At 39.3% G+C, this 11,301-nt stretch overlaps 1 protein-coding gene across 1 annotated transcript in view; it reads right to left on the reverse strand.

Moving 5' to 3' along the window:
- opcml (opioid binding protein/cell adhesion molecule-like) overlaps positions 1-11,301 on the reverse strand; it is a 436,379-nt gene that overhangs the window by 351,519 nt on the left and 73,559 nt on the right. The gene's annotated exons all lie outside the window — the stretch shown is intronic.

Consider the following 11,301-nt stretch of genomic DNA (forward strand, 5'->3'; position numbering starts at 1 on the left):
TTAATAAATACTTCAGCTTTGGGGTGCTTTTGACTGGAGTTCCATGGGACCCAGAAACATTAGCATTTTAAAACCACTAATGAAAACAGTCTCAACTTATTTAGTTGAACAATATAATGTGATTTCTTTCGCATTCAACATAATATCATTCATTTTTAATATGGAAATATTCTAAAGATGTCTGTCCCTCACTATTAAAATGTGATGGGCAGCATTTTGATTTTTCATCTTCTAAATCTGGGTGCAATTCAGGCTTCAGACCTTCGTTTAAGGTCCTTTGCCCACTCCATACAGTACATCTGCAACACTGTAGATAGCTGAGCACCTGACTGTGATGGAAGCCAGATAACATCATCTTTGGTACACTCAATATTTCTTAAACCAGTGGGGATCCAGGCATCAAATGACTTACATCCCAGCTTATTATCAGTGATGTGCAAGTGGCAGAATGAACAATTCAGATCCAAAAGTCTTTACTTTGGAGACTATTTTTTCCCAATCTAGACTGTCTGAACACCTAAGCTGGCCCTGCCTTGGAAAATATGTTTGCCGGTAACTGACTAAAAAATATTTTTGACTCCTGGATCCTGTTGGTACTTTGCAGTATGTCATTAGAGCTGACAAGAACTCCAAAAACATGGATGAAAGATCGCAGACCTTTAACAGCTCCAGAGATCATGGGCTTTGTGTATCAAGTAAAGATTTTGTTGCTTGAATCAGACACCACCACATACCATCTGCTTGGCAGCTCATCTGCTTTTCTTCTTCTCCTCCTCCTACTCTTCACCTCACCCAGACTAGAAGCAAAGTAGGCCGAGGACTTAAGGAAGTCCCTCAAGTTATCTCAGCAGTACGGAAATATACAAACCTCCCACGTTTTAATAATGGCTGCTTCTTTATAACCTGCTGTGCATGTGAAAAGTTACATTTTTTGGCAGAGTCTCTACCTACCACTGAGCTAAATTATGAATCACTTGCTAATATTTGGAAATATATTATTAAAAGGCTGCACAATAATTTATTTTTGGCTGTGTGTGTATATGTGTGTAATCTTCAAGTGCTGGTATACTGAATTTGTAAATGATCTTTGTTTACACTCCCAGTGTTTGTATTAACATTCAATTTTTGCATTAATGAATATGAATGTGGTCGTCCAAGTGTTGCTTAACTCACACAGTCTTTTCATTAGCTGTGCTGCTGTCACAGACAAATGAGAAAATCCTGCTCTGCTCATATCTGCACTCTGGAAAAGTAGCTTTTAATACAGATTGCACACTTCATCAGTGAAATTGTTTCCCTTTCTGTTTTAATGTGCAAGATTATGCTAATCAAAAGCATAACGTGTATGAAATGTCAAAAATAGAATCAGGAAATTAAAAGAGAAAATAAAGTAACAAGAACTGTAGTTTTAGTGCTCAGTTGCTTCAGATATTGTCTACACAGAGAAACTCTGACTACAGCTAGTCATCACTAAAGATTGGTATTGTCAAATTCCTTTGTAGTTATCAGTTGGTTTCAGCACTAATGCCAATATCTTACTTCTTGTCTGTTAAATCCTAAACTTGCCTCATGGTCTTTTTGAGTCCTACAAAATCAACAAGATCCACAAGTCCCATAACATTATAATCACATTTAATTTCTATACATAACTGTGCATTACATTTTGGCACCAATTAATTTCTATCCATTATTCTATATGTTATCAATAGACCTTCATAGTAAGGTCTTTATAGGTCGGCTGCTGTCTGCCTCAATCAGTTGGGATGAGAAGAGAGGAGAGCATGAAACAGACACATCACTAATGCTGTAGACTAAATCATATTTGAGTACTGTCCAACTGGTTGTTAAAGAGATTGTTCAGTTTCTTTGAAGAGGGTTTTTATGAGGTACTTCTCCACACTCAGTGCATTACCCTCAGTTGTTCGGATGCCTTTGGCTTTTGTAAAACAGAAAATAAAATACCTTTTTTTTTGTTGAAGGTATTTTCTATCAGCAAAATCTGAAATAAAACTTTCTCTCACTCTCTTTCTTTGTCTCTTTGCTGCTCCATGCCTCTGTGGTGCTGAAAGAAACATGACAAGCAGCTGCTGCATGTCATCTTTTTTATTAATGTTGGTCTTACTCTTATTGAAAACAATAATGATTACAAAGAAAGCAAAATGAAGTGCTTTACAAAATTTCTTTCTGCTGTTTCAGACCACTAAAAAGACACAATTGGGTGGTTTATATGATGCGCACTGGGAGCATTTTTCTTGTATGGTATGCGGACTGGAGGAGCAAGAAATCAAATAGAGATGACCTAAAATCTTTGATTCTGACGCTGAAGCACCTAGAGATTTTAGCATTTAAAAAAAAATCCTAGCCAGTGATCATATGTTTTGAAAAGGGAGACATTAACAGCTGGATCTATTGAAGAGAAGACTTATTGCAATCTAGGCTTAGTACAATAGAATACAACACACTTAATATTTTGTGTGTATTGTATTATGATTGCAAACATCTCGAAACATAAAACCCAAACAAAGAAAGAAAAATCACCACATTTAAATGCCCGTTCACTGTGCAGATATTTTTCTGCTAAGACTGGTGATGACATCTCACAATTGCCAGTTGTCATGGAAATGCAACACGCTTTCCGTGTGCACCTAGCAGTCAGAAATAGCATCTGTCAGAACCAGTGATGGACTGATTTTCCAGTGAAAATACAGATTAAACACAGTCTGAGCCCACTAAAATGTTCACATAACTGCCTGAAAAACCTTTCTGTCATAGCCCAACCTTACATTCTGACAGATATGCAGCACACACACATAAATAAATAAAGTTAAACATAAATATACTATTTAATAGTGGGAAGAATTTTTTGAATCCTAACATAATCCAGATAAAAGTCTGTCTATTATATTTTTATGTCCAAACCTCACAAACTGCTTAGATTAAAATTTGGAAAAAAATTGCAATACCTGAGAAAGTAGAAATCCACTGTCATTCTTTTCTCAGTTGAAAGTTGTTTAAAATATATTTTTATATTGATTATTTCTTCTTAAATTTTTCATTCGTTTTGTGCGTCTGTTGTGAAATATGTTGATATTTTTAGTCTGATTTCTATGCTTTTCCAGTCCACTCTCTCAGTACAAACAAACAAAAGATTCCACAGCCTTGACTGCTTAGAAAATGCTGATAAGGACAACAATGTTTTCCTGAAACAGGACGGGCTAGATACCGTATCAGTGGGAAAAAAATGAACACCCTATCTGCTGCTTTTCTTCTGGTTTGTCATCCTGATTTCTTTGCAGTAGTGGAATCCATTTCGCTTAACCTCCCAGGGTTTGCTGGGGGCTTCATCAGCACTTCACCCAAGGACACATGCAGTTATTACTGGACATACATAACTTGACAGAAGACTAGGACGAGGCGCTCAAATATTCTCCACCGATGCACTTCTGAACACCCAGACGACAACAACCACACAGGGCCTGAAACCAAGGAACATTTTCCCCCAGGAAGACAATTATTTTTAGCTACTTCCCCCAACAGTGTAAGTAAAATGCTAATCTTCATCCAGCATCTCTTTGAAATGCAAAGGGGTGAGGTGGATTATTTGTGGCCACATAGCTGTAGTCTTAAATCCTGTTAATTCTGCAGAGAAGCCCTCACTGCAATATTGGATGCCCGAAAGATAAATAAACACGTTGTGGTGGTGTGTCGCCGTATTACAACGTGTCTGAACCCTTAGAACCTACTGCCCTACCCCCCAATCCCCCGCTCTCCATGTTTCTACTAATGACAACAAAGGACAATTGCAGGGTCCTAATTTGATGTCCACAGTTTGTTAATAATATGCTTGGCCTCTGCTGCAGTGACACAGCATTCAGCACTGCCATTTGATATGGAAATGTATTATATGTTTATGCGCACATACATATTTTCATTTCAAAGGAGCAGCAGCAAATGTATGAAACCAGTCCAGCATTTTGGAAAAATGGGTCACTGCTGCTAAATGTTGATAGTGCTACTTTGCCCCCCAGTGGCACATGTACTCAGTGCAGATGAGTGTTTCATAATCATAACCTTCAGGCTGTTGACTTTCAGAGTTGGGGGGATATAGATAGGCTCCATATATGCTCTAATAAGATATGTGGATTTAATTTCATACAAACATTTTTTTTGACATACTACAAATCTGTCTTTCTGTCTCGACTACAGTCTTGCGGTTGGAATTGAAGGATAAACAGTTTTTTTCATCACACATCTTTTTGCTCCAGTGAGTCATTTCCAAGCTGCTGTAACGGATGACTCACATGTTAAATTTACTTGGCATACCATCTCAGGAGCTGCTGTTAAACCTACTCTCTTTTTTTCAGTGTATCTGCTAAAAAATGTATGTTTTATCGCATCCTCACAGGTTACCAGGCTTTGGGTTAAGGCACATGTCCCAGGCAGGGGTGTATCTCCATATCAGATATATCCTGCAGTGGAGAACATAGAAAAATAATCCATTCACCGTGCCTAAAATTCAACAGGCTCTTCCAGTGACAGCAGGAATTGATGAGTCATTTTTGTGTATAAAATGAATTGGCTTGATATTTGCCTTGTAGATATGAAAACCTGCAGGAAACGACTTCCCTGTATATCACCTCCTTGGATAATTATAGCTTGAAGACTGCAGAAGCAGCACACAGTAAAGGATTTGGGATATTTAAACAAATGCTGGAGCCTGGCTGACAGAAACACATAGAAGCAGTTTATAATTCATAGTAGACTGTTTGGATAATTCTCATTTACTCTCCTTACCTTTTTTGTAATGCCACCAAACACTGTTGGCTATATTTCTATAGCAAGCTCCAAATAATGCTTTAATTATGAGGTGCATGAAAAGTGACCTTAGAGATCTATTTATTCAGTTGATGAATACATGGGTGTATTTGTTGGAAGGATCTTGCTGTGTTCAAATGTGCAGTGATGTATTATGGAAATTAGCAGTCGTCTCACAGATTTATTGTGACAAGTAACTTTAAAGTTGTCTAGTGCTTTTTCCTATGAGCCATTATATTAATAAAGACTTGACTCTTCTCTGCTTTGTCTGTTTTCATGTAAAGCATTTTGTCCATATCATTTATTTTATTATAGGGAACTCTGAGCTGCATTTCTTTCACAAATAGTGCTATACAAACCACGTGTTATCTTTTAAAGGATTTATCTGATTCAGCGTCCTTATACATAGCTTGTCATTTCCCAGACGTCCACAAAATAAATAAATGACGTTTTTAATATAAAATATATTAAAAAACGTAAAATAGGATTGAGTCTGATAATTAAAGACGTTGTATGTGAAGATGATTTTAAATTTGTTTAATGGGGAGAGAGTGAAGAGCAGCCAATAAGAAGAAATATGCTCCTTGTTCCTGTTAGCACTCTTGCTGCAGCATTTTGAGTCAAATGAAAACTTTTCATTGCGTTTTTAGAACAGCCTGATAATAAGGAGGTAACATTGTCCAGCCTTAGAGATATTGATGCCACTGCTTTTGTTATTGCTATATAAATACAATTGAACTAAAATTAAATTCCAAGTAAGCACTCCTACATATTTGGTTACTGTGCGCATTGAACAGCACATTCTGACCAGAAATGACTCCTATAATTCCTTGCATCATTACTAGAGGCAAAGTTAAGTTTAATAACCTCAGTTTTATCTGAATTTAGAAGCAGGAATTTAGAGGTCATCGAGATCTTTATGATTTTAAGACATTCCTGCAGTTTAACTAATTGTTATATGTCACCTGGTATCATGGATAGATAAAGTTAGGTATCATGCATAAAAGTACAGATAATATCCAGATGATACGTCTCAAAGAAAATGCATGCTGTGGCTTCTAATCTGGAAGGATAGTGTATAATGTATTAGTATAAGAACACATAGCTAAACATTTGATATAATCGGGTGTCATTACTGCTGATGTGAATTATTACTTTATGAATATATATATATATATATATATATATATATATATATATTTATTAGGGGTGCAACGATATTCGTATCGATATTGAACCGTTCGATACAGTGCTTTCGGTTCGGTACGCATATGTATCGAACAATACAATTTTTTTCAATTTTTTTTTTTTTCAATTTTTTTTTTTGTGTCCCGTTTGGATCTATAGCCATCAGAATTGTTGTCTTGAGGCCAAGAAAGATGCCAAGAGGATTTATTTTAAGTGGATCATCATATTGGTCCATTTGATTGACCTTTATTATAATTATGAATTTATTTTATTTTCAGTTGCAAACGGGACAGACATGACTGTGGGATAGGACAGGGGGAAAGAATGAAAGAAAGAGGGGGAGAGAAATAAAGAAAACCAAAGGGGAGAAAAAAAAAGAACAATACAAAATTTGTAATTTATTTTATCAACTTTCCTTCTGACCATGCTGTCTGTGTTGAGCGCTCAGTGAATCTGCATTTGACTACTCCGCCTAGGCTCGAGAGTGCAGCCTAGGCGGAGTAGTCGAACGCAGATTCACTGAGCACTCAACACAGACAGCATGGTCAGAAGGAAGAGCGCAGGGCAAGCTAGCGAGACAGAAGTGGACCTCCCCACCCTCATTCAGATCTGGCGTTTGGAATTATTTTGGTTTTCATGTGACGTATGACCCTGAAGGTAAGCGAGTCATGGACTAAAGTAAAACAGTATGTTGGATGTGCCATGCAATGCTCAATTACATGGGTGGGAGCTAGTGTGTTAGCGCAGTTAGCTCGTTAACGTGTTGGCCGTCTAGCCCCTCTGTATAGGGTAGCTCGTTAACGGAGATTTGCCGTGTTGTGGCGTTAAGGTTATTTCAACAAGATTAACCTGAAAGCACTAGTGGGAACACAACGAATATGACTGCACATTTACACCGACATCATCCTAGTGCAAAGACAAAAACAACAAGCATGCATGCTACAAACTTTAGCCGAGTCATTTAGACAGCTGTTAGCACAGGATTCTCCTTATGGAGACCTGATATGTTTAATATGCTGCTGAGAATATAGCCCAGAAGAAGCGGATAGTATAGCTTTTATTTTGGAAAGAGACATTTCTCTGTAATAAACTCTCTTTTCCAAAGATGAGTGATTCCTCAATCAGATACAGGGCTCGCAATATCGCTAGCCCGACGTCCCGGGGCTATCTCTGCCCTGCCTGTCGGGCTATTGTAGGAAGGAAAAATATATGTCAATGCTTTTGCATTCTTTCAGAAATGTAGCTGGGTAATTATGTCATTGGGTGAGCCACTGTCAATATGTGACATATTGAAATGGTGTTTGAATTTGCGCTTGTTTTTTTGCTTTCACTTTGCAATCGCGCGAACTGTGTATAGAGAGCGACAGCACTGATCTGTGAGTGATGATAATTTGTGCACCAATTCCTCTGACATCGTCTTATTAATTGTTAGCTTACTATGCAAACATGACAAGTGAAATCTCCCGCAGCTTAAACATGTGAGAGGTTGATCGCGCAGAGAATCGCTGAGCTTATGTGAGTGCGGCAGGATATATATTTCACTACGATGACCTGGATGATTGAGAACCTTCACAGACAGATATATATTTTAGTTCTGCTGAGCCAAATAAGACAGGTCAGGGTGAAGAAGTGACAGCCAAAGAAAAGCTTACCACAAAACGGAGAAGTTATGACAAATCAGACTATAAGGCAAAAAGAAAGTGCAGCTTTATGGTTTCATGGACAAAAGAATTTCTGTGGCTGCAATATGACGAGCTAAAAAACAACACGCACAAGGGTTAGGGTTAAATTTAAAAACTGTACTTTTGTGTTAAAATATATATTTATAATTTTAATAAATGACAAATTAAAAAGGCATGAACATTTTTTTTTTGTATCGAAAAAATATCGAACCGTGACACCAAAGTATCGAACCGAACCGAACCGTGAATTTTGTGTATCGTTGCACCCCTAATATATATATATATATATTTTTTATATATATATATATACATATATATATATATATATATATATATATATATATACACGGTGCCAATAGAAACAGGAAAAAAAATCCTGGGTCTTTGTTTTTTGTTGTGTTACGACCCTGGCCATAATGTGTCTTGGTGGCTGTTTCTTGTTCTGTCTGTGTCTTTAAGTCTCTGCAGGTCCCTGATTGGATAAGCTGATGGCTGCTGATTGGTCCCCTGATCATGTGGTTGCTTTCAAAATCCCTCACCAGCAGTTGTCCCAGGGCAGCCACTGACAGCAGCAGCAGACCTGACCCTGGCTTCCAAAACCTGTGACTTTTATGTTTGAGATTCTCGTGACTTACCGAGCTTTGTATATAGTGTGTACATTAGTTTTCACTTGTAAATACCACATTGTAAATAGCCTTATTATTTTTCCTTGTACTGTTTTCTCCTGTTTATTTCTGTTAGGGAGTAGGTGTAGTGTTTGTCTTTTGTTTGGTTTTTGTTTCACATAGAGTTTTAGATAGCACCTCCTCACCTGACTTAGCTTGTTTTGTTTGTTATTTTGGCCTTTGTTCACCCCGGAGCTTCATTTTCAGTGTAGACAAATAAACCACCATTCACTAAGAAATTGGTTTTTCTGTGTATGGTTTTGGGGCCCAGGGCGGGGTCACTTCCTTTTTTAACTCTTAGTATTTAGTATTTAGTATTTATTTATTTATTGTCATTGTCAAGAACAATGAAATTGCGTTTGGGGCTTCCATACAACCCCAAAAAAAAGAAGAAAATAATAAATACCCCTTAAAACCCAAGTGTACATATTTAACCCAGTGTGACTCCAATGCAATAAGACAATCCTTAGCAATAATGTTCGTAGAAATTCAGACAAAGACCTGAGAAACATGACAAAATACAACAATGCAACCCATTCAATATTATTGTACTGTGAGATATGATATCAGATATGATAGTTATCTATTTAAGAAAGAGGGGGGGGGGCAGGAGGGGGAAGAGAATAAAGATATGATGCACCAATGCAGACCAGTTCATTGCTATTAAGAAGTTGGATATGGTTATTGTCCGTGAGAGGGGGGCAGAGAGTTCAGGAGCCTCACAGCCTGTGGATACAGGCTGTTGGCCAGTCTGGATGTTCTGGCCTGTATAGACCTGTACCTTCTCCCTGAGGGCAGCAGATGGAAAAGGTGGCGCGCAGGGTGATGTTGGTCCCGCAGGATACTGTGCACCCTCCTCAGACAGCGAGTGGGGAAGATATTACTGATCTCTGGCAGACTTGTTCCAATAATTCTGCCAGCTTCTTTCACCACCCGCTGGAGTGCTTGCTGATCGGCCTTGGTGCAGCTGGGGAACCACACTAGAAATCCATACGTCAGAACGCTGCTGATGGCACAGTTGTAGAAGTTCAACATCAGAGATCTGGGAATGTGTGCGCTCCGCAGTCTCCTCAGGTAGTAGAGGCGCTGTTGGGCCTTCCGTACAACTGAGGTGATATGGTTGCCCCAGGACAGGTCCTCGGTCACAGTTACCCCCAAGAATTTAAAACTGCTCACCCTCTCCACCACCTCACTGCCAATGAAGAGAGGCAGATGGTTGTTATGACCCCTCTTCCGGAAATCTACAATGATCTCCTTGGTCTTTTTGGTGTTTAAGACCAAGTTATTGTCGTGGCACCATGACTCTAGTTGTTGCACCTCTGTCCTATAGTTTGTCTCATCATTGTTGGATATAAGTCCGAGCACTGTAGTGTCATCTGCAAACTTAACAATGAGATTGGACGCGCAGGAGGAAATACAGTCATGGGTGAAGAGAGTGTATAGCAGAGGGCTCAGAACACACCCCTGAGGGGCACCGGTGTTGACCACAAGGGTGGAAGAGGTGTTCTTACCCACTCTGACACTCTGTCTACGGTTAGTGAGGAAGTCCACAATCCAGTTGCACAGAGAGGAGTTAAGTCCCAGTTGGTGGAGTTTGGGACGGAGTTTGTATGGCCGGATGGTATTAAAAGCCGAGCTGTAGTCTACAAAGAGGAGCCGTGCATAGTATGTTACGTTCCTGTACCCCTAGACTGGGGCGTAACATAAAGTGGGGGCTCGTCCGCTCTTTTCTTTTGCCATTCTTTTTGCTCATTGTGTTTTGTAGGCTGCCTACAGTTTTTGGTTGGCAGTTTTCTTGTAGTCTTGGGGGTAAGCTATCCACAATGACTTTTGACGTGGATGATTTTGCACTGCAACCCACCATGGATAAGTTGGATCGATGCACAAAGGCAGATTTGTTGTTGGTGGCAAATTTGTTTAATGTTAGTGTGCCTTTGAATGCTAAAAAGGCAGAAATTAAGCAGTGTCTGACAGCACAGCTGTTGGAAAAGGGGGTAATTGCAAAGTCGAAACCTTGGCCGGTTGATGCGACTGGAGGTTTGGTGGTGGATGTGGGAGCAGAAGCTGCTGCAACCATCCCACAAGCTGCCAGTGGACGGGTGACGCCAGGGGCGGAGGCTCCTGCTGCCATTCAGGTCCCAAGCGTTAGCCCAGCCGCATAATTAGCAGGATTGGTTACAGAGGATCTCAGGCTCGCCCTTCGCCTGAAAGAGGTGGAGCTTGAGGCGAAAGCCAAAGAAGTTCAGCTTATGCATTTCCGCATAAGGGCTATGGAGCTGGATCCCTCCAGACAACGCATTGTTACCTCTACCCCTGTGAGTAAAATTGTGAGTAAAGCTTCTGATTCATTCTCCTTTGACCAGTGTGATGCAAGCAAGCAAATTGCTTTAGTGCCACTTTTCAGAGAAAGTGAGGTTGACTCTTACTTTTATGCCTTTGAACGCATCGCAACTACTTTAAAATGGCCCAAGGATGTGTGGAGTTTGTTGTTGCAGTGTAAATTGGTGGGGAAAGCGCAGGAAGTTTGTGCAAGCTTATCCATTGATGACAGTCTGGATTTTGAAATTGTGAAATCCACTATTTTAAGGGCTTATGAGCTAGTTCCTGAGGCATATCACCAAAGGTTTCGGTCATGTGAAAAATCTGCCAGCCAAACAAGGTTTTTTAACAAGGTTGGGCATTAAACTCCTTTAAAAATGAATATTGATGTTTTGTGTTTCATGTTTATGTGTCAATAGCCATAACTATTGTTTAAAACAAGTATCCATATACCTGTTTCTCACCTGTATAGTACAATCAACTAATATTCCATCAGTGAATCAGTTAAAGTGATTTGTTGGCTGCATTTGCACCTTATTTGCTGAAGCAAGGCAAGCTAGCTTGCACATAATAGTTAGGCATGTTAAAGATCTCTTCTTCAGGCTTGGAAGAATTGCTTTATTCCTTGCAGG

The sequence above is a fragment of the Aulonocara stuartgranti genome (assembly GCF_965226115.1).
Source record: "Aulonocara stuartgranti genome assembly, chromosome: 10".
Taxonomy (NCBI): Eukaryota; Metazoa; Chordata; class Actinopteri; order Cichliformes; family Cichlidae; genus Aulonocara; species Aulonocara stuartgranti.